At 33.2% G+C, this 19,203-nt stretch overlaps 1 long non-coding RNA gene across 1 annotated transcript; it reads right to left on the bottom strand.

Moving 5' to 3' along the window:
* Positions 1–10,073: 10,073 nt before the first annotated feature.
* Positions 10,074–12,596, bottom strand: LOC126889836 (uncharacterized). The gene is made up of 3 exons (XR_007700186.1): positions 12,382–12,596; positions 11,499–11,656; positions 10,074–10,255 (listed from the first exon to the last, which is right to left on the bottom strand). It is a non-coding gene; the product is annotated as an uncharacterized LOC126889836 (long non-coding RNA).
* Between the last annotated feature and the right edge of the window lie 6,607 nt (positions 12,597–19,203).

The raw sequence follows: 19,203 nt of genomic DNA, 5'->3' as shown, positions 1-19,203 counted from the left end.
AAATAAAAATTCACCCCAATTTAATTCTACATACAGACATGTTTTTCCCGATTTGCTCCGACGAAAATTTTCCTCGGAAAATGTGGGTTTTCCCAACAGAATCTCGAATTTTCAAATAAATTTTTTCGGCCAGTAATTATTTATCAATAATTATATAGCTTGGTGAAATAAAAGCTTTCTTGGTAAAGATTATAAATTCAGAAGCCGGTGAAAATGAAACGAATATTTTAGCAACAATTTAATTGTTAATTAACAATTGACAGTCGCAATAACAACCAAAATAATTATGAGACATTGATCAAACTTAGAAAGCTTATAAAGGTGTGATGCCTATTTAATATTTTGTCGACAAAATATAAATTTTTAATTTTTTTGCATAATCTTTAAATGTTTAAAAAAATTGTTATAAACAAATTAACATTTCTCAGAAATTGTTCATTATATTCTAATTTTAAAAAATACTTAAAATGCGTATTTCATAGGTCTTGAAAATGAATGCTTTAAAAAAAATTTCCAACCATTTGCAAAAAAGTTATGAAACAGCAAAATAAATATACGATTTTTCCGTTGTTTATAATTTGTTTTAATTGTTTCAAAGCTTAAAAGTGAGTCTATGGTACAATCTAATTACTCGCAAAGAATGTCAAAAATTAGTGCAATGGTTATATTTTAATCAAAGATTAAAAATACTTTTTTTTTGTAATTTTTAGCGCAAAAGTAGGCCTGATACAGAGTCGGAGCTAAAATGTTCACTCGAAGCGACTGACACGCAGCATACATTATTTATTAAAAGTGTCGTCGCGCGGCCGGTAGTCGCTCTGAGTAAAAATTTTAGCTACAGTACTGTATTAGTCTAGTTTCGCGCGTGTAAATTACAAAAAAATATATTTATAATCTTTAATTAAAATATAACCATTAAACTGATAATCGATATTATTTTGTAAATAATTAGCTTGTACTTTAAACTCACTTCTACGCTTTGAAAGAATTAAAAAAAAATATTAAAACGTAGTAATCGTATGTTAACTTTGCTGTTTCATAACTTTTTTGGAAATGGTTGCAAAAAAGTTTTAAAGCATTCATTTTCAAGATATTTGAAATGCGCATTTTAGCTATTTTTTAAAATTATAATATAATAAAAACTTTCTGAGAAACATTAATTTGTTTATAACTATTTTTTTTTAACATTTAAAGATTATGTAAAAAAAAATTATATTTTGTCGACCAACTGTTAAATAGGCATCTGATCTTTATAAGATTTCAAAGTTTGATCAGTGTATCGTAATTATTTTGGTTATTATTGCGACTGTAAATTATTAATTTACAATTTAATTTCTAAACCAAGAAGGCTTTTAAGTCACCAAATTATTTAATTATCGGTAGATAATTACTTATCTAAAACTTTATTTGAAAATTAAAAATTTTGTTGGGAAAACCCGCATTTTCCGAGGAAAATTTTTGTCGGAGCAGATCGGGAAAAACACGTCTCTATGTAGAATTTAATCACGGTGAATTTTTATTTGGGTATTTTTGTTGTAAAGTTAAAATCTTCGGAATTATAGAGCAATAATTAAAAAAACACGATTTTCGGGCGCCATTTTGTTTATTAAAAAAGTAGCACACTATCTGAGGACTTTGCATACCTATATTAATAATATATAGGATCTTATAATTCTATTTCAGCAATAAAATTGCTGGTAAATAACTTTTCCCAAAAATGGCCTATTCTCCGATAATCAGCCCAGACTATGTATCTATAGTATTTTTACTACAAAAACGTTATTACGTAGGTCAAAATTTTTGACGTAAGAGAACTGTCAAAACATTAGAATGTGACTTTTCATTATTGCCGTGTTTATAATAAACATAGCAATAATGAAAAGTCACATTCTAATGTTTTGACAGTTCTCTTACGTCAAAAATTTTGACCTACGTAATAACGTTTTTGTAGTAAAAATACTATAGACATGTTTTTAACCCGCGAGTAGTCGCGCCGTTAGATAGAATCTCACATTTTGCAATTTAAAATTTTGCAATTTAAAAAAAATTTCGTAGGTGCCTCGAGGAAGAGTGTAGTAATGCGTAGGTATTTTTTTCTTCTTCTTCTTTTTGTGGAATTTATGGCTTTGGGAGAGCCAGTTAGCTTTAATGATTGTTAGAAAAAATATTTCTAACATAGCAAGTAAATAAAAATACTATGAAATAAAAATTTGTTGTAAATTCGTATTGTGAGATGAAATCTAACACGCGACTGTTCACGTTACAGAAGTGAGCAAGACTACTCCCGGGTTAATATCATATATTCGAATGACCTGATACTTGTTCTAAAAATAAAAAACTCAGTTTTTATTACTGATAAATTGAAACTGATTCCAATGACAAAACTAAAAAAAAACTCTTAGTGAAATGGACTACAATATTACTTCGCCGTTTCAACCGATGCAACCACAACAGAATTTATACGGAGTTCCGACACCAGTTATGATTCAGCCAGGTCAATTTACAACTCAGCCAGTGGCGTACGCTGCGCAAATACAGATAAACAACGAACAACTATTACAAGGTAACGTTCCATTTCCTCGGGTTTTACCCACCACATATTATTAAACAACGCAACAACACAACAATACCTGAGCAATATCCCACCCTTGCCAAATATCAACAACCAAGAAATTAGTAAAGACGAAGAATGGAAAACTGTAGAAGGCACTAGGAAAAGAAAGAGTCAGAAATTGCCCTGAACAAACTAAGCAGACCAAAATTAATGACTACTAGTTAAATTCGCCTGTTCATACATTAAATCGATTTGAGGAGTTGCCTGACGACGCAGATAACTAAGCAAAAAGTGAAGATAAAGATATCCAAACTGAAAAAACCTCAAAGCCACCTCCCATATTTGTAAATGGAGTAAAAAATGTGACCCCACTCATCTCACTATTAAATAATATAGCTAAAAACAGATACGAAATAAAAGTTCTATATACGATCAAGTTAAAATACAGCCTAAAGAAAAAGAAAATTACAGTACAACAACTAAAGCTTTAACTGAGAAAAATACAGAATTCCATACATTTAGGACTCGTGACCAACGCAACTTCAGAGTCGTATTAAAAAACATGCACTACTCAGCCAATCTGAGAGAATTAAAAGAAGAAATCGAAAATCAGGGGCATTCAGTACTAAATATGTGAAACATTAAAAATCACAAAACTAAGCAACCTTTATCAATGTTCTTCATTGACTTAAAATGGAGCGGCCGTGGAGTAACGGCATATTCGCTGGCCTCATACGCCAGTGCACGTGGGTTCGAGCCCTGCCAAAGACAAACCATTTTCATTTCCAATAATAACACGAGCCGTCTCACCGTGCCTCGGAGAGCACGTAAAGCCGTCGGTCCCCCTGAGCTAGTGTACATCGGCACTAGTTACTTGAAACAGGGTTAAAGATGTAAATGGCGCCGGAACTGCCCGAAAGGATCTCCTCGGCAAAAATGCCATACGATATTATTATTATTATTATTGACTTAAAATCAGCAGAAAATAATAAAATAATCTACGACGTTGAACACTTGCTAAACAACAAAATAAAATTTGAACCGCCATACACAAGAAGGGAAATCCCACAGTGCAGTAGATGTCAGAGATATGTGCATACAAAAAAATATTGCCAACATAGACCCAGATGTGTAAAATGCACCAGTGATCATGCTACTGAAACTGTACAAGAAAAGAATGATCTGATGATGTTAAGTGAATTCTTTGCAAAGGAAACCACCCGCCAAATTATAAAGGAACTGCAGAAAAAACATATCCAAGCCTACGACAAAACCAAACTACAACCCCACTAACAAGTAATATTGGAAGAACCATAAATACAGGCATTAGCTACACACAAGCGGTAACAAACCAACTGCCGCAAGCAAGCACATCTCAGAATACTCTACCATATTTAACACACACTGCTCCTGCTAACGACCTGTTTATCGATGTTTAAAGGATTTGCGGAACAACTCTTCACACTGTTAAACCTCCAAACGATAGTCGTCAATAATTTAACAAAATTAATAAGTTGCTAAAAATTGCACTTAGGAACGCTAACGGGCTTGCCAAACATTGTCTAGAGGTAAAAACGTTCATCATCAGTTATGAGATTGATATAATGTTAATATCAGAAACTCACTTCACAAGTAGAAGCAACTTTAAAATACCTAACTACACAACTTACAATACTAGATACGCAGATGGTACCGCCCATGGTGGAACCGCTATTATAGTCAAAAACAATATTAAACTCAACCAGACTAATGACTTTAAAAAAGACTACTTGCAGGCTACTAATATAGTTATTGAAGACTGGCATGGCCCACTTACAAGGTCTGCAGTCTATTGTCCACCAATACACAATATAAAAAAAGAACAATTTGAAGAATTTTTGAAAGAATTGGGTAAGAGATTCCTGACCGGAGGAGATCACAACTCTAAACATACGCACTGAGGATTGGGATTGGTCAAGGATTGGGATTAATCACCCCAAAAGGACGATAGCTTCTAGCCGCTATGAATAGTAACAACTACTGATGTATCTCCAGAGGTGAACCTAATTATTGGCCAACTAACACGAACAAAATACCAGATATACTTGACTTTCGCATAACAAAAGGAGTTTCAAAAAGATCGCAAAGAATTGAATTTTGCTTTGACCTTTCCTCAGATCACTCGCCTATATTGATCACGATAAGTACTGAACGTGTCCAGATACAGCTACCACCAAAACTCGACAACAAATATACGGATTGGGAAAGATTTCGACGGGTGATTGAGGACAGCCTAAACCTAAACTTACCTTTAAAAACAAACTATGAGATAGATGAATCCGTATAGTAAAATTATAACGTAATAATATAGGAAGCAATCTGGCAAACAACACCACTAAAATACGACGCGGCGCTCATGAAGCAAGAGCTACCAAGTATAATCAGACAAAAAGTTATGGAAAAACGAGATTTAAGAAAAATATGACAAAGAGCGCATGTCTAATCTTCGGGCTCAGTGGAGGTTGATCTTCAGTAATAGACACACCAATAGCACTTAGATTGTTTATTGATAGCGGTAGACACCAGGGTAGTTACCCCGAGAGAACGTTGAGTACTGATATATGGCTTGTACGCGAATTAGTTGAAGACTCTTTTTCTAGTTGAGATATCATAGTTTTATAGAAGCTAAATTTGGGTCATCGTTGACACGAGAACCGCGTGTTTCGTGTTTCTAACAAAGGTAAATAGTTTTACTTTCGTCAGCACTTTTGTACCATTTCCAAATTAATTGTTTACAATTGACAAATTATTATCGAAATTAGTAGTCCACATGCATAAAGCAGTCCAAATTTCGGCTATCAATTCTGAATATTTGGTATTGGACAACGCACGCGCCCCAGGACAAAACTAGACTTAACAAACTCAACTCAAAACTCTCCTAAACAACGACAAAAACGATGAGATTAAAGAATATCTTAGAAATCTATCAGCAACAGAAAGTACAGACGGAAGGACTCTTTGGAAGGCTACGAAAAAGTTTAAATGACCTCAATCAACCAACCCTCCTATTCGCGCATTGTAACTTGTTTTGCAGATTGTAAATAAATTGAGAGGTTAAATAAAAAAAAATGTTTTACTTTATATAAAGAAAAAATATTTAACAGGTGACGACAATAGATTTATTTCCTTGGTTCCTTCAAAACAATCCTAATAAATTTAGTGATCCCTTTGATGTACATTTCGAAATTTAAATAAACTGAAACCGTGAAACTAGGTATTAACCTATAAACTTGACCTGAATCAGTCACGTGCCACTCGACTCGACTTCCAAACCAAGAGTGATCCAAAATTTCTCCTTTCATCAGAAGGAAGATCTCAGAACACGAAGTAATATTCCCCACCAGAGGGCCGATATCAACCCAACAAACTTAAAAGGTATAGCCAACTTACGTTTAGGTGTGACGTCATTAAGAGAAATAAATTTTAAAATATTAAATATTATTTTGATTTGAACTGTAATTTAATAACGAAACGTTATTAAAATTAAAAGAAAATTAATTATAAAAACTATTGCAGGTTTTATTACTAGTAAATACTGTGACGAATTACCGACCGCAAATAACAGGTTCCGTCTCGACAGCCAGTCAAGTACGGAGACATCTGGGAGAATGACAGAGCGAACATGCGAGGAAACGATTTCTTGTGAATGTTCGCTGGTCAAGGTTACCGAATACTAGGGATGGCCGGTTCCGTTTTTCTGAAACGTTCAAGAACATGGCTGGTATTTTTGGATTCAATATATAAGGATGTGAATTTTTAGGAGTAGTTAGTTATAAGATAAATTCCGTTTGTACAGTTATATAAATAAAGTCGTATATAAATACGAACCGCTCGTTTTATTGTTACAGTTGGTGTCCGGTGTTCGGTGAACTTAATGCGGTAAACTTAGTGCGATATAAATAAAAGTGAATTAAAAAGAAACTTAAAAGACTTTAAAATACTTTTGAACTTTATTCGTCGAGAAGAATTATAGTGCGTTAATTGTTCGGTTGTCGGAAAGACTTTTAAAACAACATTTGAAAAGTACGTGTGTGCCGACCATGTTGCTAGTAGAACTTTCCGTAAAGCAGCTCCGTGAGCAGCTAGAAGAACAGGAGTTAGATGCCAGTAGGTCTAAAAAAAGTCCTGCAAGCACGACTCAAGAAGGTCCTCAAGAAGAATGGAGAAGAATGACCCAGAGACGTTCCACTTCCAGTCAGCGGAAGAAGCAGTCTTATCGAAAATAATCGTCAAAAGTGTTTCTCAAAACACTTCGAAACACTTTCGAAATTCGAAAGTGTTTCTCAAAAGATCGATGAAACTTCTAGAAAAAGGGACGAGAAATTCGAAAACGTTGCTAAAAAATTTGACGAGACTTCTCAAGTTATTAAAGAAGTTTGTAGACAGAACTACGAGAAATTTGAAGAAGTTTCTAGAACATTCGATAAGATACAGAAAAGTGTAAACGACAATATAGAAACGCTATAAGAGAAGATCAAACAATTAGAGACTATGGTAACCAATACGAAAGTTCTACCATCAATTAATGCAGTACTTTTAGCCGTAGAAGAGAAGATCAAAGAATTAGAAAACATGATAACCGATACAAAAGTGCAACTATGAGTTAATGGAGCAGCTTTAGATCCTGTAGTGAAAGATGAAACACCGAGAGATGAAACGTCGCATCATATGAGATTTAAATTACCACCGTTTGATGAGCGCGCTGATAACCGGAAAAATAGGCGGTTATCTTCTATCCTTCCCTGACTATGACTATACTCTCTCATCCTGGCCGCATTAAATTCACTTCTTGCCCATTCCATCCGTATTGACAGTTCGTTGATATAAACATAAGGTGAAACAGTAGCGATCAACAGGTAGCGAAAACGCGTTCCAAGATTGCGGCTGTAATTTTAAATATTTTTTCGAGATATTTGGCACACGTATTCGTAATATAATAAAGAATGGCGGTACAGAGCCCAATTTGATGGAAAGTCTTCTTGGTCCATATACCTTAGACAATTTGAAGCTATTGAAATTGAAGCTAATGAAAAAAGACCGTTTCCTTGACTGGTGCTCTACGAGGTGATGCTGCAGATATATTAAGGTCAATTCCTAAGGGCCAAGAAAATTGTTACCAGACCTTGTTCGCTCGTCTAGAAAAACTCTATGGAGATACCCATCTACAACAAGTATACAAAGCACAACTGCGAAGTAGAAGTCAACGAGCAAGTGAGAATCTGCAAGAATTTGAAGCAGATGTGGCTCGTGTGGTGCGGTTGGCTTATCCGGAGGTGCCAGACAGCGTGTTAGAAGAAATTGAGGTATATACCTTCGTCAATGGGTTGAAAGAGTGTGAACTACAGAAATCTTTACGACTAGCAAGACCAAAAGTTTTAGATGAAGCACTTATATGATTAAGCATTGGAACACGAAACGGCTAAGTCAAACTTCGCGAAACCATCTAGTAAGAATCATTGAAGAAAGTGACGAACACAACGATGAACCCTTGGAGGAAATGATACGGAGAGTAGTTCGTAACGATATGCCTAAGAGATGCGAGCCTAGATGTTGGAATTGCGACGACGTAGGCCACATTCGTCGTAATTGTAAGAAGATCGTACAGCAGTCGGGAAACTAGAGTGGGTCGACACCAAAAGGCAATTGCCGACCTCGAGAACTAGAGCCCCCATAGTAACTGTCAACCTTACGTACTCCGGTGGAATTCACAACTTATACATCGAATGTCATAACAATTATAGATGTAGATCGTTCTTGGTGGATACAAGTGTAACATCTTAAATTATCACCTGCAACAGTAAGGCTTAGAACAGCGACTGGTGAGCTAACTAATACATATGGCGAGGCTAATATGTTAGTATCTATTGACCAGACCACAGTTAAACACCAAGTATTAATTGCCAAGATCTCCGACGAGTTCATATTGGGGATGGACGTACTAAGAAAAGTTGGGGCAATATTGGATGTTCAAAATGGAGTTCTCAGGATTAATGGTGAAGAGTTGCCCTTTCACGACGACAAAGAAGATGTCATCCGCTTACCAGCTACATGCGACGTAACCATACCCGGTAATAGTGAGAAAATTCTGATGACCAGACTTGATGAACACTGCCGAGAGGGAAGTTTAAGGATGGTCGAAGATGTGGACAATGTCGGGTTGAGTAGAGGAGCTTTGATCGGACAGTGTGTTCCCGTGGCTTCAATTTACTCTACGAATACCAATGAGAAATCATCGAAGTCGAAGTATCCAAAGGAGCTTGTTGAGATGGTCATTGAACGATGCCAAGATCTTGATCATGAACGAACGAAAAAGGTGAGGTTAATGCTGATAGAGTATCAAGATGTTTTTGCTATCGATAAGAAGGATAAGGGCAAAACAAGCATAGTAACGCATAAAATAAATACCGGAGACGCTCAACCAAGCCGAAGAGATTATCAAGAATATGGACAAACAAGGTGTAATTGAACCATAAAACAGTCCATGGACATCACCAGTAGTTCTGGTAAAGAAGAAAGATGGTTCAACGCGTTTTTGTATTGATTACCGCCAGCTCAATGCGGTAACAAAAAAAGATAGTTATCCTTTGCCCAGAATAGATGATACATTGTATACTCTATCTGGTTCTCGTTGGTTCTCCATACTCGATTTAAAAAGTGGATATTGGCAAGTAGACATGGAGCCAGCCGATCGGGAGAAAACCGCATTTTCGATAGGATCAGGGCTTTGGCAGTTTACGGCTATGCCGTTTGGTTTATGTAATGCTCCTGCCACATTTGAAAGATTATTGGATGCAGTTTTAAGAGGTCTAACATGGAAAACATGCATGGCTGATGTAATTCCCTAATAACACAAAACATTCCATGAATGTTCCTAGAATGTACACACAGGACATTGAAAACATTCCTGGAATGTCCCCAAATGCACACGAATGTCCCTGGAAAGTCCCAGGAAAGTGCTGTGTCAGCATTTTAAATATTCTTAGAATGTTCTGTTGGAACATTCCATGAATGTCTACGAATGTTCTTTGGACATTCACAGTCTATTTTTTAGACTGAATGTCTTGTTGGAACATTCCATGAATGTTCTTTGGACATTCACAGTATATTTTTAGACTGAATGTCTTGTTAGAACATTCCATGAATGTCTACGAACGTTCTTTGAACATTCACAGTATATTTTTTAGACATTCACTGAAATATATCGTCAGTAATGTGACAATACCTCCTATATGTTTTTTCATGAGGTTTGCAGGAGACGAAAAACATTTTTTAAGGTCACTTTCTGTTTTCGTACGTATTCTGACTTTTTTGTAGTAAATAGATAGTTGAATTTACTGCAAAACAAGTCAAAAAATATATGAAAACAGGAGGTGGCCCAAACAAGTTTTTAGTCTATCTTACAAATCTCTTGAAAAAAACAGATAGGAGGTATTGTCACATCACTGACGATATGTGGCCATACCAAATAATACATCCTTGATAAATATAAACATTTTTATTGCAAAAAATCTTTACATACATTTTTTAATGTAATTTACTGACATTCCTAAATATTATAAAAAAAATGTGTCACATTTGCTTTGTAAACCTTTCTTTTGCTTTTCGTAGCCACATATTCCGTTTCCTTTCTGGTTTTTTGTAGACCACTTCTCTCAGCTGATTCTAAAAGAAAATAAAATAAAAGGTAATTTTTCTATCCTTTACAATTAACAATCAGAAGAAATATTATTTACAGGTAATAATACGCATAAATAATAATAATAAAAAAATAAATATTAAATAATATTTAAATAAATAATAAATAATATTTAATAAATAAAATAATAATAATGAACATTTTGTATTTTGACAACGACATCCGACGTGGAAGTAGAAACCTTAATAAAATTATTTTTTCAAGTAAATTGTGGCTTATTTCCTCATTAGAATAGTTAATTACAAAAAAGCCACAAAGAAATAGATTTTTCACAAACAAATAAGTATTTAGTATTCATTATATTTATTGTTTTTATTATTTACTTTAATGTCCTACTGGTACATTATTTGACAAATAATGACATTTCGAAGTCTGTTAAGTATGATATAACGCCCTCGGGCATTAAATTTAAATAACGACTTAGATACTGTCAAGTTGACAAATATCAACCTAAGTAAAACTATGGTTACCACAATTATGTTACTACTGTTACTGGTAAATGTACTTATTTAAAAACTAATCAATTCAAAATTCATTCAAATTTTTCGCATATAAAGAATAATTTAGTCAGACATTAAACGTTGAAGGCACCACAGGTATTATAATAATAACGCTTTCGGTCAACGTATATCCCTCAGGCCCTTGTTAAAAACACCATTGACCTCAAGCGTTATTATCCTTATAATACCCTTGGTACCTTAATAACTGTAACATAAGATTATACCTTAATTCTTGTTTTCTATTTCTGATGTTTTTATTTATTTACATTGAATATTAATCTGTTTTGTTGTATAATCTACTTCGCAATAATTATGTGATATATTTGACTTAAAATGAATTCAAAAATTTTTTGCAGTTGGGCAACAATGTCAACTTAGATCTCCGATGTAGATAATGAATTACAACAGTATCTATATTGTACAGACTGTATTATTAATTAGGTTATTTATTTATTTATTTATTGAAATATACATCCACCAGGTATAAACCCATAAAGGTGTACATAAGAAAACTACATACATTGACTGAACACTTGATGACAAAATATAAAATAAAATAAAGAATAACCAAAAATGTTTCTGTTGTTAATACACATACACAATAATAAACAAAGACCTTAATAAAGAAAAATAACATGGCATCAATTCGATAAGCTATTGCGTATTTCGCGTTTAAAGATGTTAAAACCAAGAAAAAAAATGCATATACCTGTGTGACATAAGCTATTGGAACAGCACAGTCTCTTAAACGAACAGATGAAAGTGAAGTTCTGTCAATATCTTTTTCTAAAAAGTGTTTTGAACATACTCCTCTATTAACAAATCTGATCTATACTTCATGTCTTCTTCGCAGGATCTTCTGGAAAGCTAAAAATACAAAATATATGCATTACTAAGCATTATTAACAAATTTTAGTTTTAAATAAAAAATATGATTAATGGACTCACAAAATATTATAAAACAGCTTAGAAATTGTTTATTAGTATAGTCGGTTCCCCAAACTCTGACACAACTGGCTAGTGATTTTAGTAGGTAATTTTTTTTGTTTTTGGCCAATTTTGCCAAAATTACAGTAATTATTAACTATTTAGTTATTATTTTTTTTTTGCCAATTTTACCAAATTGGCAAAATTATTTACTAAAATCACTAGCCAGTTGTGTCTGAGACTCGGTAGTACTGAGACTGAGTTTAGCAAATCGACTATAATATTCTGTGTATTCATTAGTTGGTACTGCATATTATAGTGTGTGGTCTACCATCCTATTTATAAAGGCATACATTAGCAAAAACGCAAAAAGAATTACTTTAGTTTTACAAATCCTATTGTTATTATCTCTATTTACTATTTTAGTTAGGAATAAGCGAAGTTTGTGGCTTATTCACAATTATTATTAAAATAATAAATGGATATGACCAATTATTAACTTATAAAATAAAATAATAATTCTTCTGATTTATGCCTTTTATTCACTTTGTTATATCTAGGTTACTTAAAAGATTTTTTATGAATAGTATTATTAGGGTATTAATAGTATTAATTTATTTTCTGAAATACAGGGCATGCCTTCGTTTACATATTTGCATACTAACCTTTTAATAGGGCTTTTCATTCACAGTCATTTGTTTGGAGCTTCTGTCATAATTGAAACGTTATTCCTGCAGATTTTTTTATCTACATTTGTTTCTGCTACTCCAACTGCGTTAAAAACAGGACACCATTTTATTCACTATGTTAATAATACTATTAAAGCTATTATAAAAGTATCCGAATTAAAAAAATATTCTTAAAAAGCACAAATAATACAAACAACGATCCACCCACGGCAAAGCAAGGTGGCCAAGGTGAAGATGCCAAGATGGCCGAAGCGAGGTCGTTGGTTGGTCGTTTTTAGTCACGTGATGCCCTCTCAAGCGCCATGCACAAAAATATATGCACGGCGAATTTGAAAATGAACGCAAAAGAAATAAATATAAATGCCTCTCTTGGGTTTTGCATAAGTTATAAGTATTTTTTTATTAACAAAATCGCATTCCAAATTGAATATTCGCGAACAATAATTTTTATTACATTTGTATGTTTATAATATTGTATTAATTGAACTTGGGAAACTCTTTAAATTTGACATATTATTGCACTGTAGGCCTAAAGTGTCACTTAGTTTGTCTGGTATGTTATAAGTAATGTTGTATCTGTTACACGTATGTATTATTTCGCAACTTAAAATATAGGAACATTGGTAGTATGTTCACAGAATGTCTTATGGTAACATTCCAGGAATAATTTAAACAGATGTTCACCGAATGTTCCCTAAATGTCCAGGACATTCAAATATTGATAGAACTTTGGTAGTACATTCCTGGAATGTTGTGTGTTGTTAGGGTTGTGGTTGGAGGGTCTTTTGATGAACATGCCAAGAATCTAATAGAAGTCTTTCAACGATTGAGGGCAGCGAACTTAAAGTTAAGTCCGAAAAAATGTCACTCTTAATTTTCTCATCTTTTAAGTCGAGGTCATCTGCAATATATTGTCCTCCTATGCAAACATATTGTGTGTTTGCTACATTTACCTCGAGTCCCCATTTCTTGTACTTTTCTATTCGTTTTCTAGCCATATACTCCAGGTCTTCCTTGTCTTGGACAATGACTACCTGGTCATCTGTATAGCTCAACGCATAAAATGTTTCATCCCCAATAAACAGTCCCGATTTACACTCCTTTCTCCAGTGCCAGAGTGCTTCACCGATATATGTAAATGTTGAACAGTATGGGAGATAAACAACAACCTCAGTCCTTTTGTTGCCTGAAAACAATTAGAAACCTTATTTCCGATTTTAACTTGTGATTTTGTGTTCTTATACAGATCTTTAATAGCGTCGCTTAGTATAGCGCAGATACTGGTTTTCTCCAGGTTATATTCTAACATCGGCGTTAAGCCTTCTTAATTTCAACACACTAGAATGTAGATTGAATTATAATTACAACCATTGTTTGGTTCTGGAGCTAGTTAGCAAGTATATATAAATTCACTGATGATGGACTGATAGGTCGGAAAACGTTTGTTCTGATCACATTTTATACAATCCATTGGAATTTTTTAGGATTTTTTATATTATACCTATTACATAGAAATTATTTTACTTCGATGTTAGATTTTTTTAACTATATGGTATACAGCTAACCCAGGGAACTATCCCTTTTAGTTTAATTGAAATAAGTTTCTATAGTTCTTCCACTCAAACTTTTCCCATGGTCACCATTCATTTTCAAACAAGTTAAATAAAAAATCAAGAAAAACGAACGACGATGTTTAGATCATTAATACGTACCTACTGTCAGAGTGTCAGTGGTAATAATTAGGAAATAGCTATAATCCCGTGAACGTATTTTATAAAGTTATTTTATTGAAGTGTTTGATCTTTTTTCGCTATTGAGGAGATTGATAGACTCGGCCGGCTAGACCGGCAAAATAATGCAAAAGATGGAAAACATAATACATTGCGAAACAAAAAGAGATGAAACTAGTGGAGGTGGAAATTATCGTTATAAAGGTATAAATAATAGGGCTTTTCATTCACAGTCATTTGTTTCGAGCTTCTGTCATATGTCGTATAATCCGTGTATATTAATATTACACACAGATTATACAACATATGACAGAAGCTCGAAACAAATGACAATCGATGAAAAGCCCTATTACCATACTACATTACATAGTTTTCCACCTCTAGACATCTGTGACAGAAGTATTTTATAAAATTCTACTGTCACATTGACAGTTGTCATACTCCTCTGACACGTTTAAAGGTGGGAAACTATGTTGTAATGCAATGTTAATTTATACGTTTATAACCACAATTTCCAACTCCACTAGTTTCATCTCTTTTTGTTTCGCAATGTATTATGTTTTCAATCTTTTGCGTTATTTTGCCGGTTATTAGCGCGCTGATCACTCTAGAATGGTAATAAATAAATTTTTCTACAACCGTGTTAAAAATGCAATTTTTAGCACTCCATAGGAGCGTTAAAAATGCTACTTTAAAGCACTAGTGCTTTAAAAATTTTAAGGCACTGCAGTTAAAAGTGAATTGTCAAATTGTGAAACGTCAAAATATTTATATTTCATTTATTAACATTAATATTAATAGTACAACTTGCCGCAATTTGAAAAAGGTGGTATAAAAGGTTTTTTAAAATTTAATTTAAACTGTATTATTGCATTTTTAACACGTTTGTAGAAAAAATAAGTTTATGTAACGGCTTAGAGTATGGAAAATTTTTTACCCTCTCCGGAGATCTAACACGCAATCTGTTTTTCGAACGAAAGCGAATCCTTATTTTAATACGGTTGGTTCTCATTGAGATTTGACATCACTTGTTTTATTAGTGATTTTTGTGCGATTTCTGAGTGAAAACTAGCAATTTTTTTAACTCTTTATAGTGGTGATGTGTTCGGCTTACGGTTGTAAAAGCGACAGCAGCAGGAAATAAGTGGGAATTACATTTTACAGGTAAATAAATATTTCTGTTATGTGTGCGTAGATGAAAATTCAATAAATACTCCTATATTCTTAGATATTGCCTCTTAAATGGTTAATAATTTGAAAATTAACACTTCAATGTACCTTATTACATAATTAAAATTACATGGTTAAGTTATAAAATGAGAAAAATTTACATGTAAAATTAAAAGTAACATAAAAAATCACCATTTTACCAGTGGTGTAGGTACGAAACGGTACGAAATAAATGAAATTATAAAATATATTGTGGCAACTTCGAAAATGGAATTAATAGCGTATATTGTTATTACATATTATTGACTTTTTTTGTGGTTAAATATTTTATTGCTTGATTTTATTTTGTTTATATTTAAAAAAATTATTTAAGAGCACAGGCGCAAATATTTTACGGCTATCTCTACTTTTTCTTTTTTTACACGGCAAATTATATATGTATAGTATTTTTACTACAAAAGCGATATTACGTAGGTCAAAATTTTTGACGTAAAAGAACTGTCAAAACATTAGAATGTGACTTTTCATTATTGCCATGTTTATAATTAACATGGCAATAATGAAAAGTCACAATCTAATGTTTTGACAGTTCTCTTACGTCAAAAATTTTGACCTACGTAATATAGCTTTTGTAGTAAAAATACTATAGTAAAGTTTTCACTGGTATGGATACGTACATAAACATTACTTGACAATGACATTGTCACCATTAACTTGAGATGACTTTTGAATGTTCTTGGATAACTGTTACTTGTATCATCGCTTAAATTATTAATTAAATTAATTAATATGATAATTTTTCACTAACTATGTATTCAGTGATTATAATAATTTATATACTATGCCATAAAAGATAATACTTAATCGAGAAAAGAGGAAAAGTGATTTTTTTAATAATATATTGTTACTATGGAACGCTTAGATAAATTTTGAATATCTTTAACAACAAAATGCTTATATCACAATATATATCCTGGTGTAGTCTCTGCTTGGGATCCTCCATAAATAATAAACAATAAATAACTTTTTATTAATTTCACGTCTTAAATTATTTAGCCAATACACTATCAATATTATTTAACAAACAACTCAAGATAACGAGCGATACACAATTATTGGATCAAAGCTAGCCGTGCAAAAAATTACGTATGTCTTGTTTTAATCTGAATTTTTATCAATTAATTTTGATTAACGTTATAAAACATAAAAAATCAGTCAAAACCTTTAACACAGAACTTTAATCTAAAATAAAAAGAATTAACACAATTATAAGTAACAATAATAAATAAAATCAAACAGGATGGTGTATATGTCCACCACCAACATCTCTACATAACCTAACTTTTTTTGTTAAGTTGACGTGCACTGCAAAGTTGACGTAAACTGGAAAGTAGTATATCTGAATTAAGAACAGACATGCACTGTATATCTATCTCTGTCGTTGAGAGCCACCTATGGTGACAATAATTTTGGATCAAACGTTATTATTATTCCTAAAGCCGTGTCAAATATCTAAAATTGCCGCTGTCTTGTCAGCACATTCTGTTCGACTGAGTGCGTTGTACGACAAAGATAGCGAATATTCAATTTGGAAAATATTACCACTGACATGGTGTTCATTTTTTTCCAATAGGGCTTTTCATTTGTTTCGAGCTTCTGTCATGTGTCACATAATATTAATATATCTACGTCATACGTCTTTGGTTTGTATTATTGTTATATACCAATAAAGTATGTCGTAGATATATTAATATTATGTGACACATGACAGAAGCTCGAAACAAATGACTGTGAATGAAAAGCCCTATAGGGCTTTTGATCGATTGCCATTTGATTCGAGCTTCTGTCATGTGTCACATAATATTAATATATCTACGTCATACGTCTCTAGTTTGTATCATTGTTATATACCAATAACGTATGACGTAGATATATTAATATTATGTGACACATGACAGAAGCTCGAAACAAATGACTGTGAATGTCATCGATTGCCATTTGTTTCGAGCTTCTGTCATGTGTCACATAATATTAATATATCTACGTCATACGTCTCTAGTTTGTATCATTGTTATATACCAATAACGTATGACGTAGATATATTAATATTATGTGACACATGACAGAAGCTCGAAACAAATGAATGTGAATGAAAAGCAATATAGGGCTTTTCATCGATTGCCATTTGTTTCGAGCTTCTGTCATGTGTCACATAATATTAATATATCTACGTCATACGTCTCTAGTTTGTATCATTGTTATATACCAATAACGTATGACGTAGATATATTAATATTATGTGACACATGACAGAAGCTCGAAACAAATGACTGTGAATGAAAAGCCCTATAGGGCTTTTCATCGATTGCCATTTGTTTCGAGCTTCTGTCATGTGTCACATAATATTAATATATCTACGTCATACGTCTCTAGTTTGTATCAGAGTGCGTCCAGGGCCCTGATTCTAATTCATTTCGACAGTCGCAATTTCATTTCGACACCGCCATGACAGCCGCAGAATATAGCGATTCTTAAGTTGGATTTATAGTTTGACGTAGCGTAGACGTAGACGCAACGGAGACGCACTGGAAAAGATCAACACCGAATTTTGTGTACTCGTGTTTATAGATGAACGCAAGCGCCTGACGGAACGTAAGAGAAACGTAACGTAACATAAGAGATGACCAACTTTCATCTTTTACAGTGCGTTTCTTCCGTCTGGCCAATCATAAGGCAGAATTTTGTTCTGTCACTCAAAGTGGACCCGCCCCGCCCCCTCATTCCTTGTGTTGTGTAAAAAGTTGATTGTCAACATATTCGAATTTTGTTAATTATTTGTTAATACAATGGATGTTAAGTTATTAATTTAATAAAAATATATCATAGAGTCATTTCAATATTTCAGATAAATATGAGTTGTTTATTAGCCTAATTCGTGGTTATCCACACATATTATAGGATAGGTAAATCCAATAAACATTTAAAGACCAAGAAATGAAACAAAATAGTTGGAAATCCCACGGCATGCGGCACCAAAGAGCATACTTTCGTTTATTTCCTAATCCATGTAACACACAAAACAGATAAATATTATAATAAATAATAGTATAAAGGCCCCGTCTCACCATCAAATAATTGACAGTTAGTTTGATCAAACTTGACAGTTAGTGACACAAAGTGACAGTTAGTATGTATAGTTTGTGTCACTAGTCAAGTTTGACTGTCAAGTTTGATCAAATTAACTGTCAATTATTTGATGGTGAGACGGGGCCTTAAGTATAAATAAATAAACACAAAGTTTGTTTACTGTTCGTATAATTTATAGGCTATGTTGTTGAATTAGAATTAAGTCATTGTTTACTCTTTCTACTCATGCGCAAAAATTCCGCTACGTCGATCTATAAATTGACATAATATTTTCTTCCGTCTCCAGTCCGTTTCTTACGTCTACGTTGCGTCTACGTCTACGCTACGTCAAACTATAAATCCAACTTTATTCATTTCGATATTAGTTACAACTGGGGATATTAATCTTATCATGTTGAGACTGCTCAGAATTTGGGTTGGCGCTCCCGTTTATTGGAACTTGTTGATAGTCTGGGAAAATTATCCAAAAAATGCCATTGTTGGGAAAAATTATTTACCAGCTATTTTATTGCTAAAATCGAATCTTAAGATTGCATATACAGTGCGTCCATAAAGTAACGCATAAATTCATTATTTCGTAAACCAGCGACATTAATGAAAAATCCTGAAACGGGTCGATTTTTATTTTTAGATTCAGATTTTTTGGCATATATATCATACTAGTGACGTCATCCATCTGGGCGCGATGACGTAATCGATGATTTTTTTAAATGAGAATGGTCATGTGATAGCTCATTTGAAAGGGTATTCA

Source organism: Diabrotica virgifera, chromosome 8, assembly GCF_917563875.1.
Source record: "Diabrotica virgifera virgifera chromosome 8, PGI_DIABVI_V3a".
In the NCBI taxonomy this organism is placed as follows: Eukaryota; Metazoa; Arthropoda; class Insecta; order Coleoptera; family Chrysomelidae; genus Diabrotica; species Diabrotica virgifera.
The sequence above is the reverse complement of the archived record's forward strand: the minus strand, read 5'-3'. Positions and strand labels throughout refer to the sequence as shown.